This window comes from Diabrotica virgifera, chromosome 2 (assembly GCF_917563875.1).
Source record: "Diabrotica virgifera virgifera chromosome 2, PGI_DIABVI_V3a".
NCBI lineage: Eukaryota > Metazoa > Arthropoda > Insecta > Coleoptera > Chrysomelidae > Diabrotica > Diabrotica virgifera.
The window spans coordinates 224525314-224550948 of NC_065444.1; the positions used below are offsets into that span (position 1 = coordinate 224525314).

Genomic DNA, 25635 nt, shown 5'->3' on the forward strand with positions numbered 1-25635 from the left:
TTCGGCCATAGTCACTCAAATCCTGCGGGCTCTCGTGCCTATGGTCAGGAAACAAGTTTTCGAAAAATTGTCGCATTATTTTCAATTTATTCTCACTCTCTTGTGATATTAATGTTGATTATTTTTTAATGATTTTAATTTCCAATCGTGTAGTAAGATTTTTCATCACGTGTTTAATTCTGTCCAATCAGATTATTATTATACTGGGAATATTCTACTGTACATTATTACAGTGGGAATACATTTGAGGTGTTTTGTTTCTGTTTAATTACTTCGAATTACTAGTTTTGACAACTGTCACATTTAAGAAAATGAACCATAATAAACTTTTAGTTCTGCACCTAATGTCAAATTGTCACAAGGACAATACGAATCGGCAATTTTAAGCGCTCAAGTGTAATTCGGTAAGATTATTTCATGAATAAAACTGTATTTATTAATAATTTTAACTAATATTTTACTGATATCTTCGTCTGAATATTTGCTAAACTGTGCTGTTCACTTTGACAAGTACTCTGTGCTAATTAGCAAAATACAAGGAAAAGTTATCTACCAGCAATTTTATTGCTGGAATGGAATCTTATGACTGTATATATTAATAATATAGGTATACAAAGTCTGCAGATAGTGTGCTACTTTTTTTATAAACAAAACGGCGACCGAAAATCGTGTTTTTTTCAATTTTTGCTCTATAACTTCAAAGATTTTAACTTGTCACCAAAAACACCCAAATAAAAATTCACCGTAATTAAATTCTGCATAGACACGTGTTTTTCCCGATTTCCTTCGACGAAAACTTTTTCCGGAGAAGTCGGGTTTTTCCAACAAAATCTTTATTTTCAACTAAAATTTTAGATAAGTAATCGTTTATCAATAATAAAATATCTTGGTAATATAAAAGCTCTTTCCGTATAGATTATAATTCCAGAAGCCGATGGAAATTGAATGAACAGTTTAGCAACAATTGAATTGTTAATTAAAAATTTACGGTCGCTATAATAACCACAATAATAATTATGATACATAAGAATAATTATGATTTTTGTATAAAAAGACACTGTACCTATGTAATGTACTTTTTCTACGACCGTTTAATAACATGCTCATTATTCGCTATTTTTTCATAGATAATAGCACCTATTTCTGTAGCCGTGAGTAATAATTCATTACTCACGGGCTGAAGTTAGATTCAAGTGACGCATGCCACTTTTAATATTAATCGTATATAAACTGCAAATAAAATTACTTGAAGTTGTTTATTTAATACAATAATTATTGTGATTTATATAAATAATTAACTTCGAAAATTTTTTAAAGGAATTTTAACTGTAACAATGTCAGTATATTTTTTACGTTTATATCTTGTTTATTAAAAATTTTGACGTTTATCATTTATTTTAGTGACAGTGACATTAGCTCATTTTGTTTATGTTAATTGGAATTTATAAATAATATTGTGTTTATTGTTCAAGTTATACTGTGTTAAATATGTTATAACACATTCTGTATAGTTATATTATTATATTATATATAGTTAAATGTAAATATACATTATAACTATTGAAATACGTCCACCATTTCCTATTTATTAGATTAATTGACAGTAGGTACAAGTACAAATTTAAGCAATTTTTCGGAAACGAATAGAACTTATATTGACTATTTCTATTAGTTCTATTTTTACAATAAATAATAATTTGGTATTAATAGTAGGCAACCAATTATTCAGCCACGTACTAGGGGTAAATAGCATTTAGGTATTCTTGTAAATTATTATAATTTAAATCTCGAGTAGTTGATAATTAATTTTTTTACTAATTCAAATAAAAAAAAGGTCGTAGAAAAAGTATAGTATTCTACTCGCATGTAATGGCTATTACTCACTCTGATGAATTACGACACTCGCCTATCGTGAGTAATAGCAATCATTACATGCTCGTTGAGTAATATACTATTACAGAATTGAAATTGGACTATTTAAACGGCCTCGGGAATATTTTAAAATTATAAACAATCTTTTTGCTTATAAACAAATAGAATATCTCGGGTTAGACCAGGGCGCATCTGTAAAAATATTAGTACATTTGGACGTTGAGAGGTGACTCAAATTTTTTTGCAGAAATTGCTTGAAAATAAATCAAATAATAATATTTGAGTTATCCTCCCTCTCAAAAAGGTCCGGAACATTGTTTAAATAATCAAAATGTCAAAATATTAAGGGAAAATTCGATTTTTTCTTGGTTTTTTGATTATAACTTTAAAAGTATTCATTTCCGAGAAAAGTTGTACTGACATAAAAGTTGCGTAATTAAATTTCCTACAATACAGAATTGGTTAAAAATTAAAAAAATGGTCACCCTTGTTGCAAAATAGCAATAATTGTGAAAAAAACATACAAAAACAAGTATTCGTATTTTACGTTTTTCAGCCATTTATGCTACACTTAGGACCTTCATATTTCACCCTGAAAAACTTTATGATACAGTAAAACAATACTGTAAATTTCATTAAGACCAGTTCAATAGATTTTGCAAAATAAATTTTGCAATCCAGGTTTCGTAAAAAAAATTCATTTTTTCAAAATGTTACAGGACTGAAAATAAAGCAGATAGCAAGTTGAAAATTTTTTTGCGTATAGAAGTGTACTGTAACTTTCATTCGCAATTTTGCAAAATTAAAATCGATTAACACCACGGCGTCAGGAATTTTTTTAAATAAACATTAATTATTGGTGCTACGCGCAGGACAGCGGATAGTTTGCTCTGATTGGGCATTCCAATGACCTTTGAGAATGATTGATACATTTTAATTTTTATTACATTTCGATATAAATAAATAAATTTGTTTATTGCAAAATAAAAACACATACTCTATCTTTTGAAATACCACTCTTTTAGCAAAAACTTTCTTTGTTCATATGTATATTTTAACTTAGAGAATAAAAGTTTATTATTTCTAAACATATGCAATTGTTTAAACAATATTTCACAAACAATAATAAAATTAGTTTGATTTTTATGGAATTAAAATATTAAAATACAACAAAATATAGAGTAAGAAAATAATATATTAGATAAAGATTGGAAGAAATTTTGGTGGAAATCAACTTGTGTGAATCGAACACCGCTGTCCTGCGCGTAGCACCAAAAATTATTGTTCATTTCAAAAATTTTCTGACGCCGTGGTAATTAATCGATTTTAATTTTGAAAATTGCAAATAAAAGGCACAGTACACTTTTATAATCAAAAAAAATTTCAACTTGCTATCTGCTTTATTTTCAGTCCTGTAACATTCTGAAAAAATGATTTTTTTTGCGAAAGCTGGATTGCAAAATTTATTTTGCAAAATCTATTAAACCGATCTTAAAGAAATTTACAGTATTCTTTTACTGTATCATAAAGTTTTTCTGGGTAAAATATGAAGGTCCTAAGTGTAGCATAAATGGTTGAAAAACGTAAAATGCGAATACTTGTTTTTGTATGGTTTTTTCGCAATTATTGCTATTTTGCAACTAGGGTGACTATTTTTAAAATTTTTAACTAATTTTATATTGTAGGAAATTTAATTACACAACTTTTACGTCAGTACAACTTTTCTCGGAAATGAATACTTTTAAAGTTATAATCAAAAAACGAAGAAAAAAATCGAATTTTTTCTTCAATTTTTGACATTTTGATTATTTAAACAATGTTCCGGACCTTTTTCAGAGGGAGGATAACTCAAATATTATTATTTGAATTATTTTCAAGCAGTTTCTGCAAAAAAATTTGAGTCACCTCTCAACATCCATCTCAAAACAGATGCGCCCTGGACTAGGTAATATTAAATTAAATTAAATCATGAAAACGTTATTGGAAAAAAAGCGGCAGAACGCTTCTTTTAAAAGAAAAAACATTTAATTGTGATGAGTGGTTCTAGAGATACAATCGGTCAAAGTTGACCGGCATAAACGACAAAGGTATAAAAGGTATAAACAATAGGATCATAATTTTTGAACCATCACCTTTTTATTTTTGTCCTTTTTCTCCACACCAATTTTCATATCTTTAAAATAGTCATAACATATATTATTAAAATAAAAACTATCGATATTACAAGTGAAAATTGACAAAAATAGCAAAATTCCAATCAAAAATTAGGTTGAAGAAAATGTAATCTCAAAGTTCAAAATCGGTATAATTTAAAAAAATGCATTTTCTCAGCTTCCCATGGAGCAATTTTCTTCATTCTTTTTTTTTGTTCCCAAGTAACTCGAGTAGAGCCATCTAACTAACGCATTATTAAATGTCAGATGTCAGGACTTTGAGATTACATTTTCTCCAACCTAATTTTTGATTGGAATGTTGCTATTTTTGGCAATTTTCACTCGTAATATCGATAGTTCTTATTATAATAATATATGTTATGACTGTTTTAAAGATATGAAAATTGGTGTGGAGAAAGATTACAAAAATAAAAAGGTGATGGTTTAAAAATTATGATCCTATTGTTTATATCTTTGCCGTAAATGCCAGTCAACTTTGACCGGTTGTATCTCAGGAACCACTCATCACAATTAAAAGTTTTTTCTTATAAAATAAGCGCCCTGCCGCTTTTTTTCCAATACCGTTTTCATGATTTAATTTAATTTAATATTTTCCGAGATATTCTATTTGTTTATAAGCCAACAAATTGTTTATAATTTTAAAATATTCCTGAGGCCACTTAAATAGTTCAATTTCAATTATGTAAAGTACATTACATAGGTATAGTGTCTTTTTATACAAAAATCATAATTATTCTTATGTATCATGATTATTGTGGTTATTATAGTGACCGTAAATTTTTAATTAACTATTCAATTGTTGCTAAACTGTTCATTCAATTTCCATCGGCTTCTGGAATTATAATCTATACGGAAAGAGCTTTTATATTACCAAGATATTTTATTATTGATAAACAATTACTTATCTAAAATTTTAGTTGAAAATTAAAGATTTTGTTGGAAAAACCCGGATTTTCCGGAAAAAGTTTTCGTCGAAGGAAATCGGGAAAAACACGTGTCTATGCAGAGTTTAATTACGGTGAATTTTTATTTGGGTGTTTTTGGTGACAAGTTAAAATCTTTGAAGTTATAGAGCAAAAATTGAAAAAATCACGATTTTCGGGCGCCATTTTGTTTATAAAAAAAGTAGCACACTATCTGCGGACTTTGCATACCTAGATATATTATTAAAATATACAGTCATAAGATTCGATTCCAGCAATAAAATTGCTGGTAAATAACGTTTCCCAAAAATGGCCTATTCTCCGATAATCTGCCCAGACTAAAGTTGAAATACATTAACTGCGATAAATGTCACTAAATGTTTATTTATGCTTGAATTTTGTATGTAAGTAAAGTATTAAAAAATAATCTTACGAATATCACACGATAGTAAAAATAAATAAGAAAATAATGCTAGAATTTGCTTCTCAAACTTGTTTCCATTCGGCAATAGTCACTCGAGCCCTACGGGCAAAAATTGCAATTTTTCGATTTTTTGAAAGTTCAACCGCGTTTATCTCGAAAACTATGCATCCTACGAAAAAACTTGTAGGAACATTTTTTGGTTAGAATGACCCAAAAAATACAAAAAAATGTTTTGTTTTGCGAGAAATCGCTGTTATGTAATTCCTCAACTTCTTTGTTTATGTATAACAATCTTATCGACATCCGGATCAACTGTTACCCAAAAAATTCGTGTTCTACGGGCCAAAATACATAAAAAAAACTTGGGTAAGTCCATCTAAATTAAGAAGGCCGTTGTACCCCCCTGGCGACAGGACTATGTGAGTGTGTAGAGAAACATACTGCGGTAGGTCAAGCGAAACGTAGAACAGGGGTTACTGAGAGGGTATCAAAGTTGCTTTCCTACGAAAGTAATTATTTCCATTTACTAAGGCTGAAAATCAGTACACACATTATAAATTAAATATAAATAAAAGTTATTATAGTCGATCAGCTGTATGACGGGACAGAGCCGGTCGGTCGGCCCCAATAGTTGATTGAGGAAATGAAGCATTTTGGCTCGCAATTTTTTCGTGCAGCATGGATTTACTTGAAATTTTCACAAAGGTATGGAATAGTCCAGGGATCATTTTCTATATCATGCCGCTATTATACGCTAAAACCTTGGGGGTGGTTGCCACCCCATCTCTGGGGCGGGAATTTTTTATTACATTTTAACCATGTAATTCGATGGAAAAAGTGATTCTAAGAAAAAAATGTTTTTTACATTTTCTTCGTAAAACTAATATTTTTCGAGTTATTCGCGTTTGAAAATAACAGTTTTTCGACGAAAAAATCGACTTTTTTAGAGGGTTTTTTGAGAATACCTAAAAAAATATGCATTTAATAAAAAAAACTGTAGATATCAAAATTGTATCTTTTAGTAACACAAACCAAATTATTTTCCAATAATATCTTTAAGACCAATACAAACCGAGATACGGCATGTTAAAAGTTAGCTTTTTTCGTCAAATGCATAATTTGAAATATGCAAAGCCAAATAATGGGAAAAATTTGTATTTTTTGTGGAAAACTTAAAAAATCTTTTTTCAAGTATACAATTAGACCTTTCAAAAACAAAATGATAAAAAGTTTCTAGCATGAAAATTAAGCGACTTTAATCAAAAAAAAATTCGGTACCTGCTTTTCTCTACGAAAAAATCAGTGAAAACAACCCCCTAACTACCTTCCTAATTAAAAATTGGTCTTCACCTTTCTGTAGTTCCTTTTATATTTATATTATCAATACACTCAATGAGTTTGACCTATTTAAAATGCCTAAATTTTGGAAAAATATTATATCTCACTGTGTACTGATTTTCAGCCTTAGTAAATGGATTTAATTACCTTCGTAGGAAAGCAATTTTGATACCCTCTCAGTAATGAGACCCCTCAAAAATGATTTTGTAGGATTTTTAAAGAGCTATAAGACTGTAAATAAAATTCCGTAAGATGCCTTAGTTTTTAATTGGGGCGGGTTTAAAGGGCTCGAATAAGGGGGTGCTTGCTAGTAAATATAGGTTTTAAACATCTATATCTGGCTAACTATTCACTGTAATGAAAATATATGCACAGGGTAATTTTAGTCATTAAAAAAGCTACAATTTACTAGTTTATAATTTGTTTCATATCTTCAGTATTTTGTGGTATAAAACGTGAAAAATACCAAATTGCAAAAAATCAATGTTTCTTTAAACTCCAATTTTTCCATAATTGGCATTTTAGATAGGTCAAACTCCTTGAGTGTATTGATAATATATATATATATAAAAGGAACTACAGAAACCTGAAGACCGATTTTGAATTAGGAAGGTAGTTAGGGGGTTGTTTTCACTGATTTTTTCGTAGAAAAAAGAAGGTACCGACATTTTTTTGTAAGTCGCTTAATTTTCATGCTAGAAACTTTTTATTATTTTTTTAAAGGTCTAATTGTATACTTAAAAAAAGATTATTTAAGTTTTCCTCGAAAAATGCAAATTTTTCCCATTATTTGGCTTTGAATATTTCAAATTATGCATTTGACGAAAAAAGCTAACTTTCAACATGGCGTATCTCGGTTTGTATTGGTCTTAAAGATATTATAGGAAAAGAATTTGGTTTGTGTTACTAAAAGATACAATTTCGATATCTACATGTTTTTTATTAAATGCATATTTTTCGAGGTATTCTCAAAAAACCCTCTAAAAAAGTCGATTTTTTCGTTGAAAAACTGTTATTTTCAAGCGCGAATAACTCGAAAAATATTAGTTTTACGAAGAAAATGTACAAAACATTTTTTCTTAGAATTACTTTTTCCATCGACTTACATGGTTAAAATATAATAAAAAATTCCCACCTCCGAGATGGGGTGGCAACCACCCCAAGGTTTTAGCGTATGATAGCATGATATACAGGGTGTCCCGAAAAGATAGGTCATAAATTATACTACAGATTCTGGGGCCAAAAATAGGTTGATTGAACCTCACTTACCTATATACAATAGTGCACACAAAAAAAGTTACAGCCCTTTTGAAGTTACAAAATGAAAATCGATTTTTTTTTTCATATATCGAAAACTCTCAGATATCTTTTATTGAAAATAGACATGTGGCATTTTTATGGCAGCAACATCTTATTTGTGCACCCCATAAAAATTGTATGGGGGTTTTGTTCCCTTAAACCCCCCCAAACTTTTGTGTACGTTCCAATTAAATTATTATTGTCGCACCATTAGTTAAACACATTATTTTTAAAACTTTCTTGCCTCTTAGTACTTTTTCGATAAGCCAGTGTTTATCAAGATATTTTGAATATTTGTCGAATCCACCACATATTTGTATATGGTTAAGTACGATTAGAGAGACCTGTTAATAATCTGAAAATTTATTTATAATTTACATTTTTAGGTATTAGTCCTGTCGCCAGGGGGGGTACAACGGCCTCGTTAATTCAGATGGACTTACCCAAATTTTTTTTATGTATTTTGACCCGTAGAACACGAATTTTTTGGGTAACAGTTGATCCGGATGTCGATAAGATTGTTATAGACCAAGAACTTGAGGAATCAAATAACAGCGATTTTTGGCAAAACAAAACAATATTTTGTATTTTTTGGGTCATTTTAAGCAAAAAATATTTCTACAAGTTTTTTAGTAGGATGCACAGTTTTCGAGATAAACGCGGTTGAACTTTCAAAAAATCGAAAAACTGCAATTTTTAAACCCGAATAACTTTTGATTAAAAATAAAATAGCAATTCTGCTTAGCGCCTTTGAAAGTTCAAGTCAAATTATGTCGGTTTTGATTATTTGCATTGCTAAAAATTTATTGTGTTATTGCTAAACAAAGCTACAAACAACTAGTGCGTGAGTGATGTTTCTATGATTTCTCATTTAAAATCGAACGAGTAGGTAGAATAGGTACTAGTGCAATCAAGACTATTTCTACGTTACATGCGTTAAAACGCATGTAAAAGCACGGGAAACCCTACGTGTTTATAGCTTTGTTAAACAATAAAAAAATAAATTTTTACCAATGCAAATAATCAAAACCGATATAATTTGACTTAAACTTTCAAATGCGGTAAGCAGACTTGCTATTTTATTTTTTAATCAAAAGTTATTCGGGTTCAAAAATTGCAATTTTTCGATTTTTTTAAAGTTCAACCGCGTTTATCTCGAAAACTGTGCATCCTACGAAAAAACTTGTAGAAATATTTTTTACTTAAAATGGCCCAAAAAATACAAAATATTGTTTTGTTTTGCCAAAAATCGCTGTTATTTGATTCCTCAAGTTCTTGGTCTATAACTATCTTATCGACATCCGGATCAACTGTTACCCAAAAAATTCGTGTTCTACGGGTCAAAATACATAAAAAAAACTTGAGTAAGTCCATCTGAATTAACGAGGCCGTTGTACCCCCCCTGGCGACAGGACTATATATTTTGAAAAAGAAGCTACATCTCGATAAAAGGTGACTTATGAACAAAAGACTAAGAGGCAAAAGTTTTAAAAATACTGTGTTTAACTAATAATACCACAATAATACTTTAATTGGAACGTACACAAACATTTGGGGGGTTTAAAGGAACAAAACCCCCATAAAATTTTTACGTAAATATATTGAAAAAGAAGTCGCATCTCAATAAAAACTGACTTATCGAAAAAATACTAAGAGGCAAAAAAGTTTTAAAAACGTTGTGTTCAACTAATGGTACCACAATAATGCATTAATTGGAACGTACACAAAAGTTGGGGGGGTTTAAGGGAACAAAATCCCCATAAATTTTTTATGAGGTGGACAAATTTCACTATAATTTTGTTTCAAGATGTTCCTGCAATAAGAATGATACATGTCCATTTTCAATAAAAAATCTGTAATAGTTTTCGATATAATAAAAAAAATCGATTTTCATTTTGTAACTTCAAAGGGCTATAACTTTTTTTATGAGCACATTTGTACTAAGGTAAGTTAGGTTAAATCGAACTATTTTTGACCCTAGAATGTGTGGTATAATTTATGACCAATCTTTTCGGGACACCCTGTATAAAATGATCCTTGGACGGTTTCACCCCTATTCAGCGGTCCCCATAAGCGCGGTCCCCGATTGAGCGATCTCAATACAGCGGTCCCCGTTTCAGCGGTACCCCAATTCAGCGGTCCCCTTAAACGCGGTCCCCAATAGAGCGGTCTCAATAAGAAAATAATAATATGACAATGATAAGTAATTAGTTTTTTTTATTGTAGGATATTATTTTAACCTATTCTTGTTTGAAAATATACAGGTAAGTAATATCTAAGTATCTGGTATATACCCCAGTTAATAGGGAAAAAATCATCGATTTCACGTAAAAATGTTCTACAGGGTTTTCAAAGTTTTAAACGGTAGATGAGGGATACCTGATGATAATTCCGTGAAGACGTACAGCTGATTTTGCTTTTTTTTTTTAACAATTGTAAAGAATGAAAAAAGCAGTTTTTTTACTATAAAACGTTTCTGGTACATTTTAGAGAAAAATGTTTCAAATAAATGTAGATCTTAAAAAGTTCTTTAATTTGGTGGTAAGCATATTGTAATATATAAACAATTGACCGAGATAATTGCAAAAAACCCTCATTTTTGCAGTAAATTATAAATATTAATAACTTTACTTTTTTGCACAATGACGTAAAATTTAATGACTTTAAATTATGTCAATTAATGAGTTATTTAAGTGTGCTAAATTTCAACCAGATCGACCAAATAGTTTATAAGTTATTCAATTTGTTTATCCCAGAGAGCAATTGTCTATACAACTGTTCTTGCCCTACAGTGACTCTGTGAGATATTTAGCAGATCGCAGTCGATTATTTGAGACTTTAATTTTAAGACGTACATATTAAAAAAAATTTAACATTTTATTGAAATTGTTATTAAAAAAACTGTTTGAAAAAGACCTGACTTTTTAGCTTATAAACAATTAGAATAACTTAGATATTTTTGTGTTCCGTGCTTGCATGTAGGCTCAATGAAAAGCTGATGAAAAAATGCATATAAAAAAAGAAAAAATAATTTTATATGACAAACAGAAATGAAGTTAGCATTTATTTTTTAATAAATCATATTTCTGTTGTTCATACAAACTAAGAGCTGAAAATTGAACAGATTGTATATGAGAATCTACATTTTATGATCCAGTTTATGAACTGCCTATGCAGTGAAATAATAAAAAGTTGTGACCCTTTAAAATGATGGAAAATCATGGAAAAATCAATTGATTACATTTTTTTGAATTATTGAATTTTACAATTATTTCGTAAGAATTCTGTAAATTTTATTAAATAAAGTATATTATTAAGATAAATCTATAATAAAAAATACACATTAAAAAAGAAAAAAATAGTTTTACATGACCAGTAGAGATTAAGTTAACATTTGTTTTTTAATAAATCATATTTCAATTGTTTACAAATATTAATAGGTGAAAATTGAACAGATTTTATATAAGAATCTACATTTTATAATCTAATTTATGGATTGTATATGCAGTGAAATAATAAAAAGTAAGGACCCTTTAAAATAATGGAAAATCCCTGAAAAGTAAATTGATTACATTTATTATAAAAGTTATTGAATTTTACAATTATTATTATTTTGTAAGTCACTTACACACGTAAAAACATGTGTAGTTCATATGCTGTCAAAGTCAAAGGTGACTTGACAATTTATTTTCGGTATGGTGTGGACTAACTGAACTAATCAATAATTGTGTTCGCATATGGAAACCGTGAAATAAAGTTAACGCTGTGGCATTTTTTTTAATGCCTTTTTACATTTTGTCACTAACTATAAACAGCCGTTTTAAGTGCAACAAACCGGTGTAATATTAGGAACTTTAAAAATGGGGCGTAGAAAAAGCTCTTTTTGAGTAGTGGTTGTAAAAAAAATGGATTTTACTCACTGTTTTTTTGGTGCGGAAAATGTGATTTTCCGCATTCTAGTAGAAAAAATATTTTTTTTACTTCTAACAAATTATTGATTTGATAAACCCGCTCTCCCTCTTTCGATAGGTACCCGCATAATCATCCTAAGTAAATTGGTTTATGTAGAATAATGTTATAAATATTTAGCCTCTAGGATAAACTTTTACAATTTTACAAAAACTATTGCATGAATTAATTTAAAAAAAATTTTGAAAATTATTTACTATATTTTTTATGCAATTTTTTTTATGCAATTGCAAAGCAATAGGGTGATTTTGGGACAATTTATTGTTTATTTTATAAAATTCATTTTTTATTGTTAAAACTACTGTCCCCACGAGGATCCTGTTTTTACTCATTTTCCTGAACGATGCCTCTCAAACGGCATGCTGCAGAACCAAACGCCGCTGAAACGGGTCGGTGGAATCGAGAACCGCCGAAACGGGGACTGCTGAAAAGGGTCGGTGGAATCGAGAACCGCTGAAACGGGGACTGTTAAAATGGGGTCTTACCCCTTGGACTACCTACCTTCTGTGAAAATTTCAAGTAAATCCATACTGGACGAAAAAATTGCAAGCCAAAATGCTTCATTTCCTCAATCGACTATTGGGGCCTACCGACCGGCTATGTCCCGTCATACAGCTGACCGACTATAATAACTTTTATTTATATTTAATTTAGAATGTGTGTACCGATTTTCAATCTTAGTAAATGGAAATAATTACCTTCGTAGGAAAGCAACTTAGATGTCAGTAACCCCTGTTCTACGTTTCGCTTGACCGACCGCAGTATGTTTCTCTACACACTCACAGTAACCAACTGTGAAAAATCTAGCTTTAGTAAATTCAAATAGATTTTTCAGCGCTGCCTCTCCGTCTATATGATATTAATGTTGAAAATGTAGTGATATTACCGAGAAATCGGGTATTTCTCTAAAAACAAAAAAGAACAATGATACAATTTGTATTTGAGGCGCTCGCAGAGCAACAGTGGCCTAAGCCACAAATTGAGCATTTTTAGATTAATATATCAATAAAAGCAGCAACATTAAATCTTCGGATTAACAAGGGTCTACACAACCTACCTCTATATTTGGCTAAATGGCGCTAGGTACATAATTAGTAGCGCCATCACATAAGCATAATGAAAGAAAGATTGCAATTATCTCAAAACTTCGTTTTTGGAGTTATGCCACTGTTGCTCTGAGCGCCTCATTTGTGAACACCATATGACGAACATAATTTTAAAATATGCCTCTAAGAAAGACATTTACCCAAAAAACAAAACTATTTAAAAATCAGAGTGCTGTCAAGTTGTCATATCTTACGTGTCGAATAAGATGAATAACTCTGTATCTCTGTATGTTGGGATGTTTTCCCTTTTATTCCTGTGATTTCGTTGGACAAAAATGACAAAATCGAGTAAGATACAATCATTAGAAATATTTTAATTTGATATATTAAAATTTTTTAAATCTTGCACAACAAAAACTAGAACATACAAAGATTTGTCAATTTTTTTACATATAAAGAAGCACTCCACCTATCTAATGCACTTTACAGAATTGAAATCGGATTATTTAAGCAGCCTCATCAATATTTTATAGTTATAAACAATTTTTTGGCTTATAAACAAATTAGTGCTGTGTCCAGGAGGGGGTGCTACGGGTTCCTTTATTTAGATGGTTACCCAAGTTTTTTTATGTATTTTGACCCGTAGAACACGAATTTTTTGGGTAACAGTTGATCCGGATGTCGATAAGATTGTTATAAACAAAGAACTTGAGGAATTACATAACATCGATTTTTCGAAAAATAAAACATTTTTGTATTTCTTGGGTAATTATTCTAAGCAAAAAATGTTCTTACAAGTTTTTTCGTAGGATGCATAGTTTTCGAGATAAACGCGGTGGAACATTCAAAAAACCGAAAAATTGCAATTTTTGAACAAGAATAACTTTTGATTAAAAAATAAAATAGCAATTCTGCTGACAGCATTTGTAAGTTTAAGTCAAATTATACCGGTTTTAATTATTTGCATTTTTGAGTAAACAGTAGCGATCAACAGGTAGCAACAAAATATAACTTCGGGAGACAGTATCATAAACTTTGGCAACAGTGGTAATCATTGACATTATCTAAGATTAATATTTTGACAATATCATAGTCGCGCTAAATGGAAGTAATAGAAAACGATTTTATTATTAATAAATAGATATTTATAAAAATAAACCAAAATGGGTGAAAATTTTATGTTAAGATAGGTATTTAGAAAGGTATTTGCATGAAATATCTAATAATAAAACAATGATAAATAATCATTTTTTGTTGTGAAGCGAAACAAATTTCGATTTTCGCATAATTTTGGCACGGTTTTTAACGGACTTTTTCTTGGAAGGTTTCACTTTATTTTTCGTTTGATTTACTTTTTCCATTCTGTTAAACTATTGATAATATTTTTAGAATAAAAAATCCTCCTAAAACTTTATATACTCGCATTAGCATTCAAAATATTTTTACGTAAAATACACTTACCTACCTACATATAACTAAAAACTCACAATTAACAACAATCTATTCTTTCAAAGAGGCCAACAACTTATACAACAACAACAAATATATAATAAATTAACTATCAATAAACACTACTTTCCTATGAAACAACAAAAACGAATTCTTAAATTAACACACTATAGACGGAGAGGCTGCGCTGAAAAATCTATTTGAATTTACTAAAGCTAGATTTTTCACAGTTGATTACTGTGAGTGTGTAGAGAAACATACTGCGGTCGGTCAATCGAAACGTAGAACAGGGGTTACTGAGAGGGTATCAAAGTTGCTTTCCTACGAAGGTAATTATTTCCATTTACTAAGGCTGAAAATCAGTACACACATTCTAAATTAAATATAAATAAAACTTATTATAGTCGGTCAGCTGTATGACGGGACAGAGCCGGTCGCTCGGCCCTAATAGTCGATTGAGGAAATGAAGCATTTTGGCTCGCAATTTTTTCGTCCAGCGTGGATGTACTTAAAATTTTCGCAGAAGGTAGGGAATAGTCCAAGGATCATTTTCTATATCATGACGCTATCATATGCTAAAACCTTGGGGGTGGTTGCTACCCCATCTCGGGGGTGGGAATTTTTTATTACATTTTAACCATGTAATTCAATGGAAAATGTGATTCTAAGAAAAAAGTGTTTTTTACATTTTCTTCGTAAAACTAATATTTTTCGAGTTGTTCGCGCTTGAAAATAACAGTTTTTCGACGAAAAAATCGACTTTTTTACAGTTTTTTGAGAATACCTCGAAAAATATGCATTTAATCAAAAAAACTGTAGATATCAAAATTGTATCTTTTAGTAACACAAACCAAATTATTTTCCAACAATATCTTTAAGACCAATACAAACCGAGATACGGCATGTTAAAGTTAGCTTTTTTCGTCAAATGCAGAATTTGAAATATTCAAAGCCAAATAATGGGAAAATTTGCATTTTCCGAGGAAAACTTAAAAAATCTTTTTTTAAGTATATAATTAGACCTTTCAAAAAAATATATAAAAAGTTTCTAGCATGAAAATTAAGCGACTTATAATCAAAAAAAATGTCGGTACCTGCTTTTCTCTACGAAAAAAATCAGTGAAAACAACCCCCTACCTACCTTCCTAATTCAAAATTGATCTTCACCTTTCTGTAGTTCCTTTTATATTTATATTATCAACACACTCAAGGAGTTTGACCTATTTAAAATGCCTAATTTTGGAAAAATATTATATCTCACTGTGTACTGATTTTCAGCCTAAGTAAATGGATTTAATTACCTTCGTAGGAAAGCAACTTTGATACCCATTTAGTAATGAGACCCCTCAAAAATAATTTTGTAGGATTTTTAAAGAGCTATAAGACTGTGTAAATTAAATTCCATAAGATGCCTTAGTTTTTAATTTGAGCGGGTTTAAAGGGCTCGAATAAGGGGGTGTTTGCTGGTAAATAGAGGTTTTAAACAGCTATATCTGGCTAACTATTCACTGTAATGAAAATCTATGCACAGGGTAATTTTAGTCATTAAAAAAGCTACAATTTAGTAGTTTATAATTTTTTTCATATCTTCAGTATTTTCGGAGATATTTTGAAATAAAAGGTGAAAAATACCAAATTGCAAAAAATCAATTTTTTTTAACTCCAATTTTTCCAAAATTAGGCATTTTAAATAGGTCAAACTGCTTGAGTGTATTGATAATATAAATATAAAAGGAACTACAGAAAAGTGAAGACCAATTTTGAATTAGGAAGGTAGTTAGGGGGTTGTTTTCACTGATTTTTTCGTAGAGAAAAGCAGGTACCGACATTTTTTTGATTATAAGTCGCTTAATTTTCATGTTAGAAACTTTTTATTATTTTTTTTTGAAAGGTCAAATTGTATACTTGAAAAAAGATTATTTAAGATTTCCTCGAAAAATGCAAATTTTTTCCATTATTTGGCTTTGAATATGTCAAATTGTGCATATGACGAAAAAAGCTAACCTTTAACATGCCGTATCTCGGTTTGTATTGGTCTTATAGATATTATAGGAAAAGAATTTGGTTTGTGTTACTAAAAGATACAATTTCGATATCTAGTTTTTTTGATTAAACGCATATTTTTCGAGGTATTCGCAAAAAACCCTCTAAAAAAGTCGATTTTTTCGTCGAAAAACTGTTATTTTCAAGCGCGAATAACTCGAAAAATATTAGTTTTACGAAGAAAATGTATAAAGCATTTTTTTCTTAGAATCAACTTTTCCATCGAATTACATGGTTAAAATGTAATAAAAAATTCCCACCCCCGAGATGGGGTGGCAACCACCCCCAAGGTTTTAGCGTATGATAGCGGCATGATATAGAAAATGATCCTTGGACTATTCCCAACCTTCTGTGAAAATTTCAAGTAAATCCATGCTGGACGAAAACATTGCGAGCCAAAATGCTTCATTTCCTCAATCGACTATTGGAGCCGACCGACCGGCTCTGTCCCGTCATACAGCTGACCGACTATAATAACTTTTATTTATATTTAATTTAGAATGTGTGTACTGATTTTCAGCCTTAGTAAATGGAAATAATTACCTTTGTAGGAAAGCAACTTTGATACCCTCTCAGTAACCCCTGTTCTACGTTTCGCTTGACCGACCGCAGTATGTTTCTCTACACACTCACAGTAATCAACTGTGAAAGATCTAGCTTTAGTAAATTCAAATAGATTTTTCAGCGCTGCCTCTTGGTCTACTACTGCACTGAACAGATATCGATAAAGATGACAGAACAGATTAGACAAAATCTGACGCAGGTTTGTCAAAATGACAGTGATAATTTCTCTATGTTGCCTAATTAGTTATTTAGTTATTCGATTTCTTGTTAGAAATAAAAAATTTTAGTAGTTCCAAGATTACACAAAATCTAGGCATGGGATAAAAAAGTTTATTTGAAGAAAGTTTTTTTTCTTCTTAATGGCGGTACAGGCTCCTTTTTTCAATATTTTATTTAGTTATAGAGTAATTTCCACGTACTAACATATTTCTGAAATTGGGCGCTGTACCGCCATTATTTATTATATTACGAATACTTATCTCGACAAAATATTCAAAATTAGAGCCGCAATCTTGGAACGCGTTTGTTGCTACCTGTTTATCGCTACTGTAGCCTCTTAAACAAAGCTATTTGTTTATAAGCCAAAAAATTGTTTATACTTTTAAAATATTGCTGAGGCCCCTTAAATAATCTGATTTTAATTCTGTAAAGTGTATTAGATAGGTAGAGCACCTCTTTATATGTAAAAAAATTTGCCAACTTCTAAATGGTCTACTTTCTGTTCAGAATGATTTTAAAAAATTTGAACTTTTTTAAAAACATTTACATTGCAAATTTATTATGCAAAATCTATTAGGTCGATTTTAATGAAATTTGGTAGACCATTTAAGTAAGTTCTAAGAATTTTCTAAGCGAATTACTAAGGTTTTAAGTGCCACCAAAGTGGTTAAGAAACATTGAATAACAACTAACAACAGGCGTATTTTGCCCCCTTATTTTGTATTTATTGCTATATTGCAGAAAAGGTAATATAGTATATACCTTAAGACATTTTTGATCAGTCGTATATCATACAAAATTCAATTATCTTTATTTTATTTCTGTACGATTTTATTCCAAAAAGAACCGTTTTAAAGTTATAAGCAAAGAAAGCAGAAAAAATCGATATTTTTCGAAATTTTTAAATATTTTAATTTTTTTATTAATGTTCCGGGCATATTTGAGAAGGAGCATAAGTCAATTATTATTACTGAAGGTGTCACCTAACTCCTAACTTTATCTGCAAAAATCCGAATGCCACCTCTCACATCCAAAAATACACGTTTTTTACAGATTAGTCCTGATCTAAAATAAATACAACTAAAATACTAAAAACATAGTACCTATATACTTGACAGCATACCGAAAAAGTAAGAGATAAGTGTGAAAGTGTGTGTAAGTGTGTGTAGAATAAAAGAAAAAAAAAAGAATAAATAGGAAGTGAAAGTGCATGGAATTTGTAGAACCAACCAAGGCAGATTGCAAAAAGATATTTCATTTGCGTTTTGGAAAAAATTTTTGGACACTTGTCCAACGATACAGCTTTAAAAGATACCGGCACAATAAAATATTGCTAGAAAAAGTACATTTACTTAAAATGTTTAAATGACACACCTTGAACCAATGAATTTTAATGATTGAATTTTGAATTTAAAGTAATTTTTATTTTTTTGTGAAATCACATCGTAAGTTTACACTACCAAATGTTAAATGTTTATGAATTTATGTATGGGTAATATTCGCAGAAATCATGTAAGATAACCTACAAATGAGCCCATTGATGCATTACTCAAAATGAGATATTACCTTTTTGTTAGGTTTAATTAAAAAACTCAAATTTATTGTTCAAATCTAGTTGTGATTTCGTCAAACTTGGCGCACTTTTTGATCTATTTATGAATGTAAACTAGAACAAAAATTTAAACATTGTAAAGATATTTTAAATTAAAAGCTTGTTCTTACCTTTGTAATTTTATATCAAAGAAATATTCCAGCACTGTAAAACGCGGTTTTTACTACTAATAACAGTTAAATTACACCTCATCTACTTGTAAATAAGTTAACTAAAAACGTTTTTGGCGTAAACGAAGCACATGCGTTCCCATTTCTACGCTCTGAATTGAGCGAATCCAGATAATGTGTGTACATACCGCTAAAGTTGCGTAGTCGGCTATTTGTCTGGGCGACTGATTAATCCTTTAGCGGTGGTGGCATATGCGCAGTGAATGTCTGCATATCATCCGATTTCAAAGAAAATTGTTATAGATTTTTGGAATAGGAAATACGCACAGGGTCGGAATATCCAGAGGGAGCGTTGACCCAAAGTATTGAACATTTTTTGTAACCTTATCAATTTTTATAATTAATAAAGAATGAGTTTAGGTAATTTCAAATTGATTGGTAAAACATGTATTAATATCTAGTCATTATAACTTTCTTTTCACAACGAAGAAGAAAATTAGATTATAATTATAATTCAATATAAAACTGTCCTGTACCTACTTCGGGGAAAATGGGAAAACTTCTTCTTCTTCTATATAGGCGCTTTTATATAGTACTGCCTGTTTTTCTTCAACGGATATTCTGCCCCTAAATTGTCATCCATCTTTTCCTTGGGCGTCCTCAGTAGCGTACTGATAGATCAGCGGGCCCTAGTTCCAGTTGGGGTGCGAGCCCCCGCCCAAAACATTAAATATAAATCACCATGTATCATAAAATATATCATAAAAACTCAAGCTAATTTATAGTCCATTACTCAGGGTTTTTGCTGTATATTTTAAAAAAACTGCTCGGATTGAGATGAAATTTGGCATACACATAGCTAACATGTCAAGCAAAAAAAAGTGATACCTATTGTGCCGATGTGCGCTTCTGCCCTAGGTATGTTTTACTCCTTCTCGGGTGAAAAACATACGTTCAAGATAAGTTCGGAATTGGATAAACTGACTAATTCTAAGCAACCTTTAAGTTCTATAGAGTTTTTTCACTAAGTCAATACTTTTCGAATTATTTGTGAGTGAATATGTTCATTTTTCAAAAAAAAAAACTCCTTTTGAGACGATTTTTCGCAAATACCCACAAAAAGTAAGTATGTTATCGAAAAAAATATTCTTACTAAAAATATAGCTTATAAAATAAATGAAAAATATGGTGTATATACGAAGTCTTTAAACCCAGTAGGTCATGACATGTAGGTTCTTATTCGTCAAATTCCAAATCGAATATTTCAACGTGAAATAACTAAAAATGAATCAGTTTTCGAGAAAAAGTCATCACAACTTTTTTAATATATTTTTGTCATTTTTAATTTCTAGCATCAATATTAACTATGTAACGCTCAAAATAAAGTTGGCCACTTTTTTTGGTAAACAAATAGTGAAAATCACCCCCTAATTAACATCCCAAATGAAATTAATCGTTACCGCTTCCCAAGTTACTTGACTTATGTTTTGCTTATGATCTGTAAGTGTTACCGCTTCAAAGTGCTCATTTTGAAAACAATTTGGTTTTAAATTAAAAAAAAAATATAATTGTGAAAAAATTTTGTTTTTTTCAAAATAACCTTATTAATTATTGGTGATACCAAAAATCTTGACTAGTATAAAAAATATAGGTTTTGCTATTGTGAATATTTTGGACTTTTTGTTTTCCTGAAGACAAAAATTGGTTATAAGATATGTCTGTTCAAATTTTGCATACACTCGTGATTAGTGACTCGTTTAAGCCCATTCGACTACAGCCTTTTCAAAAATAGGCACTTTGAACCAACGAATCTTACATATCTTATAAACAATAAGTCAAGTAATCTGTGAAGCGGTAATATTATTTCGGATGCTAATTAGAAAGTGATTTTCACGACTTTTTTACCAATTAAAAAAAAGATACCAACTACTCACATGATTGATCACTTTACGCCAGCCGTTTTTATAAAAAAATGAAACTCAAAAATTTTCTACATCCAAAACTCCAGTCCTACTCCAAAAACCTTATGATTAAAAACCTCATTAATATCGGAAAATTAACACAGCTTTTAAAAAATGAACATTGGTATAAAATCTATATCAACAAAGTAGATTCTGAAATTGCATAATATAAATAAGTTAAAAATAAGTTAATTAATTACATACAAACCTCTAGGGAGATAAAACGTTTAAAAAATATATAAAAAAAAACCCGGGATATCGGTGGAGTTGATATCTTTTATCAAACGACGAGATTTTCTTAAAAAGAAATTAGTGTCATATATAGAGTCTTATTATCCTTTATTGTCTATATTTAGAATTTAATTTTAATTTTTAAGAATTACCTACCTCTATAAAAGTACAGGCTGAATGATGACGGTTTAATAAACACGAGTATCGAGCCTATCGTATTGGGATTATTTTTATGGCCGTATAAAACTTGCAATACATATTTACAACTTTGTAGTTTACCTACATCTTATTCATGAATCTTGCTAATATACAAGTGTTTGAGTTATCACGTGTAGGCAGGCCCTGTCAGTTAGTCTTTACAAATGTTGAAACGTGGGCTTTGGAAAGCAGGTAAAACGTGTAAGGAACCTTACAACAGGGTTTCAATACATTTTGTTTTCAAATTTTTTGAGGAATAGGCAGGGCTGGATTTAAGGGGTGGCAGGCTGGGCAGCTGCCCGGGGCCCCCCACAAAGTCTCAAACGCAAAAAATATCAGCAAATTATTCACATAGAATTATTTTGGTTTTATACAAACACTTATGCCGTCCACTCTCTAAATTTAGTGGCAAAAGCTGCAGCTGAGTGTTGTTCTGCTGCTACAGCATTATCTGATTTCTTAGAAGATCTATATGTATTTTCACTTCCTCTACATATAGATACAACTTGTTAATCAAATGTTTAAAAGCTGCATCTTTACGTGACAGCAACGCAGACCGTGGCAGAAATATTATTCTTCCTAAAAGAGTAAATACTACTAGATGGTTATCCAGAAGTGATACCGCAAAAGCACTAGTTAACGATTATAATCAGACTAAAGTAGACTTATCCAAAATTTCAGAAGCAATAATTTAAAACTCGTAGCGATACAAATTGTTTGTCTAATCGAATTTGCTTACTGTAAACAGGAATATTTGCAATATTTTGGAATGAAATCTTAGAGAAAACAAACAGTCCAAGTCGTATTCTCCAAGATCCAAATATTGCCCTTAATTCAGGAGTGGCAGCACTTAGATCACTTAAAGAATTTATACAGTCAAGACGTGACAATTTCAAAACGTATGAGACGCGATGATAAGCGGAAGTCAAGACTATTCAACACATAGAAAATGACTACGGAATATTTGACTGACTCTACTGGATTATGGAACATCTCAAGAGACTGAAATGACATCAGAGAAATTTAGAACTCAAAATTTTATCGCTATTATAGATCACCTCATTACCTCTTTAAGTCAGAGGCTTTCTGCATATAAATGCATTCATTCCAATTTTGGATTTTTACATCATTTAGATATATTTTGGTCATGCATATATGTACAATATTTTGGCCATGTTATGCGACACCCAGAGAGATATAATATACTTCATTTAATAATACAAGGCAAGGTAGACGCAAGAAGAGGGGCAGGTCGAAGAAGAACGTTATGGCTTAAAAACCTGAGAGAATGGTTTACCTAACAGATCCTCTACGTCCCTTTTCCGAGCTGCCGTGAACAACATTACTATAGCCAATGCTCGATAACCAAGCACGGCACATAAAGAAGACATCATTTAGCTTCAGAGCTATCAAAGTTTAGGTATACTGACATCTGTAGCAATGATTTAGATGAAATCCTAGGTGTCGAACTAATACAGTTTGTAGAATTTTTCAAAGAGGATATCTGCTCATTAAATATAAGCAAAGAACTTTAAACGTACCGATTGCTAGAAGAAAAGAATGCGAATAATGCGTTTCCAAATGTTGAGGTAATACTTTGTTTATATTTCTGATACCAACTAACTAGTGGGGAGAGGTAATTTTCAAAACTTAAGTTAATTAAAAATTGACTTCGGTCTATAATGGGCCAAGAGCGTTTGTATCATCTCTCTATAATGAGAATTGAACACGATGTCTTAAAGCAATAAGACATGTCCGACTTAGTCAAGGAATGTTCAAGTAAAAAATCTCGAAAAGTATCCGGACTTAATAGTCTATGCGCCAGAGGGGTCACCGTGTCATATTAAATTCTGATGGACAAACTCAACGGTTTCTTATGGATTTTTGGCTGCTGATTACGAATATTTCGAGGGGGGATTTCGATCCGATTGGTCAAAAAATTGTTATAAACAATTTAATTGTTTATAAATTGTTTATAAGGATCTGGCTCATAAACTAAAAGAGATGAAAAAAAATGTTTCAAATAAAATTTGTTCCTTAATAAAAAGCCAAGAGAAAACCGTTTACTAAACTTAAATCTAACAATTAGAACTCAAGATATTGTAAAATTAGTGCACAATGCAAATTGCAAAATAAGTATTTTTCGAAGCTTTATCGATCGTAAGTCGGCTTCTGCGCATCCAAATGAGTCTTAGAAGGTGTCGATTTAAAGCTTAATTAACAAGCTTCCAAACAAAATTTGTTAAATTACTTGATCTTCATTTGATTTAAAGTTATACCCGTTTGAATTTACAATTTTCTTAAAAATATTGTACATTCATTTGTTTATAAGGGTTTCAAGCAAATTTGGGCTATAAACATTTATACTTTAATGAACAATAATGATAGAAAAACTCAAAAGGAACAATTTGAGGTTATGAAAATGTTCATAAGTTTATTTTTGGCCAAGATGTCGATATTTTAATGGCGCGCGCTATGAGTCGCAAGATCGGCTCACCGCGTAAAGGTTCACACGCTAATTTCTCGATGCAAATTATAATTTCTATGTATACATACGTTATCTTCATTTTTCATTTTTGAAGATCCTAATAAAATTGTATCATATAATTCTTATAATTAAATCATCATACTGTACCTCGTATCACCTTTCATTCTATTTACTTTGTCTTCTATTTTTTCACTAAATGAGAAAAAAAACATTAAAAACTAATATTTCAGAAGTATAACTAAAAAGTAAGTTGATATTATTTATTAATACTATTTTTACAAACATTTTTTCATGCATCTGCAAATCTGCATAGAGATATAAGTACAGGGAATATCAGCTTTTTTACATCTGCATAAGTTTTTAGCGAAATTTTAACAGTTACATGGTGGTACAAGTCTGTTCTTGTAGGCAGTAAAACTAAAACTTTTTGAGGCTTCAGAGTCTAATTATCTATATGATATCCATATAAAGTGGATCTAGTTCTTTTGCAGCATCATCAAGGCCCGTTAATTGTGTGTATGCCGCCACATCAAAAATGCTCGTTTTATATGCAATGATGATGCTGCAAAAGAACTCGATCCATTTTTATATGGATATCACATATTGGCTCATTTGCTTGCGTAGAAGCCGAGTTACGATCGATAAAGCGTCGAAGAATACATACTTACTTGACTGTGAGTCAATCTTGCGCCTCATAGCGCTCCATTAAAATATCGACATCTTAGCCAAAAATAAACTTACGAACATTTTCTAAGCTCAAATTGTTCCTTTTGAGTTGTTTTATCATTATTGTTAATTAAAGTATAAATGTTTATAGCTCAAGTTTGCTTGAAACCTTTATAAACGAATTAATGTACAATTTTTTTGAGAAAATTATAATTTCAAACGGGTATAACTTTAAAACAAATGAAGATCAAATAATTTAACAAGCTTTGTTTGGAAGCCTCTTAATTAAGCTTTAAAAAGACACCTTATAAGGCTCATTTGCATGCGCAGAAGCCGAGTTACGATCGATAAAGCTTCGAAAAATACTTATTTTGCAATTTGAAATTTGCATTGTGCACTAATTTTACAATATCTTGAGTTCTGATTGTCAGATTGAAGTTTAGTAAACGGTTGTTTCTTCGTTTTTTATTAAGGAACAAATTTTATTTCAAACATTTTTTTCTATTTCTTTTAGTTTATGAGCCAGGGCATTATAAACAATTTATAAACAATTAAATTGTTTAAAACAATTTTTTGGCCACTCGGATCGAAATCCCCCCTCGAAATTCGTAATCAGCAGCCAAAAATCCATAAGAAACCGTTGAGTTTGTCCATCAGAATTGAAAATGACACGGTGACCTCTATTTGGCGCCTAGACTATAAACCCTACATCCTACTATAATATGTTTATTTTTAATATTTTTCTGTAACAAATTTTAATTTTAAATTTTACTGTATTTAAAAATATAGTATTTATAAAAATAGATTAACATTATTTAATGGTAGGACGTAGGGCCCCCACAACAATTCTGCCCAGGGGCCTCCACTGCCTTAAATCCGGCTCTGGGAATAGGTATTCTTCCTTTTTATTTATAAGTACCTACACAAAAAGTAAAATATATTAAGCAGTTACATTTCCTATGTGTGTACTTGTGTAGTTCAAAATGTCCCCATCAAATTAGAAACAAAAGAAGCAAAAAGCGCATTAAAGCGCGTTCCGCGGAACCATG

At 30.5% G+C, this 25635-nt stretch overlaps 1 protein-coding gene across 1 annotated transcript in view; it reads right to left on the reverse strand.

Moving 5' to 3' along the window:
* LOC126880431 (organic cation transporter protein-like) overlaps window positions 1-19217 on the reverse strand; it is a 241254-nt gene extending 222037 nt beyond the window's left edge. Inside the window, exon 1 of the mRNA XM_050644284.1 lies at window positions 19043-19217. The gene's annotated coding sequence lies outside the window, so the exon portion shown is untranslated. The remainder of the gene's footprint in view (window positions 1-19042) is intronic.
* Window positions 19218-25635: the final 6418 nt, after the last annotated feature.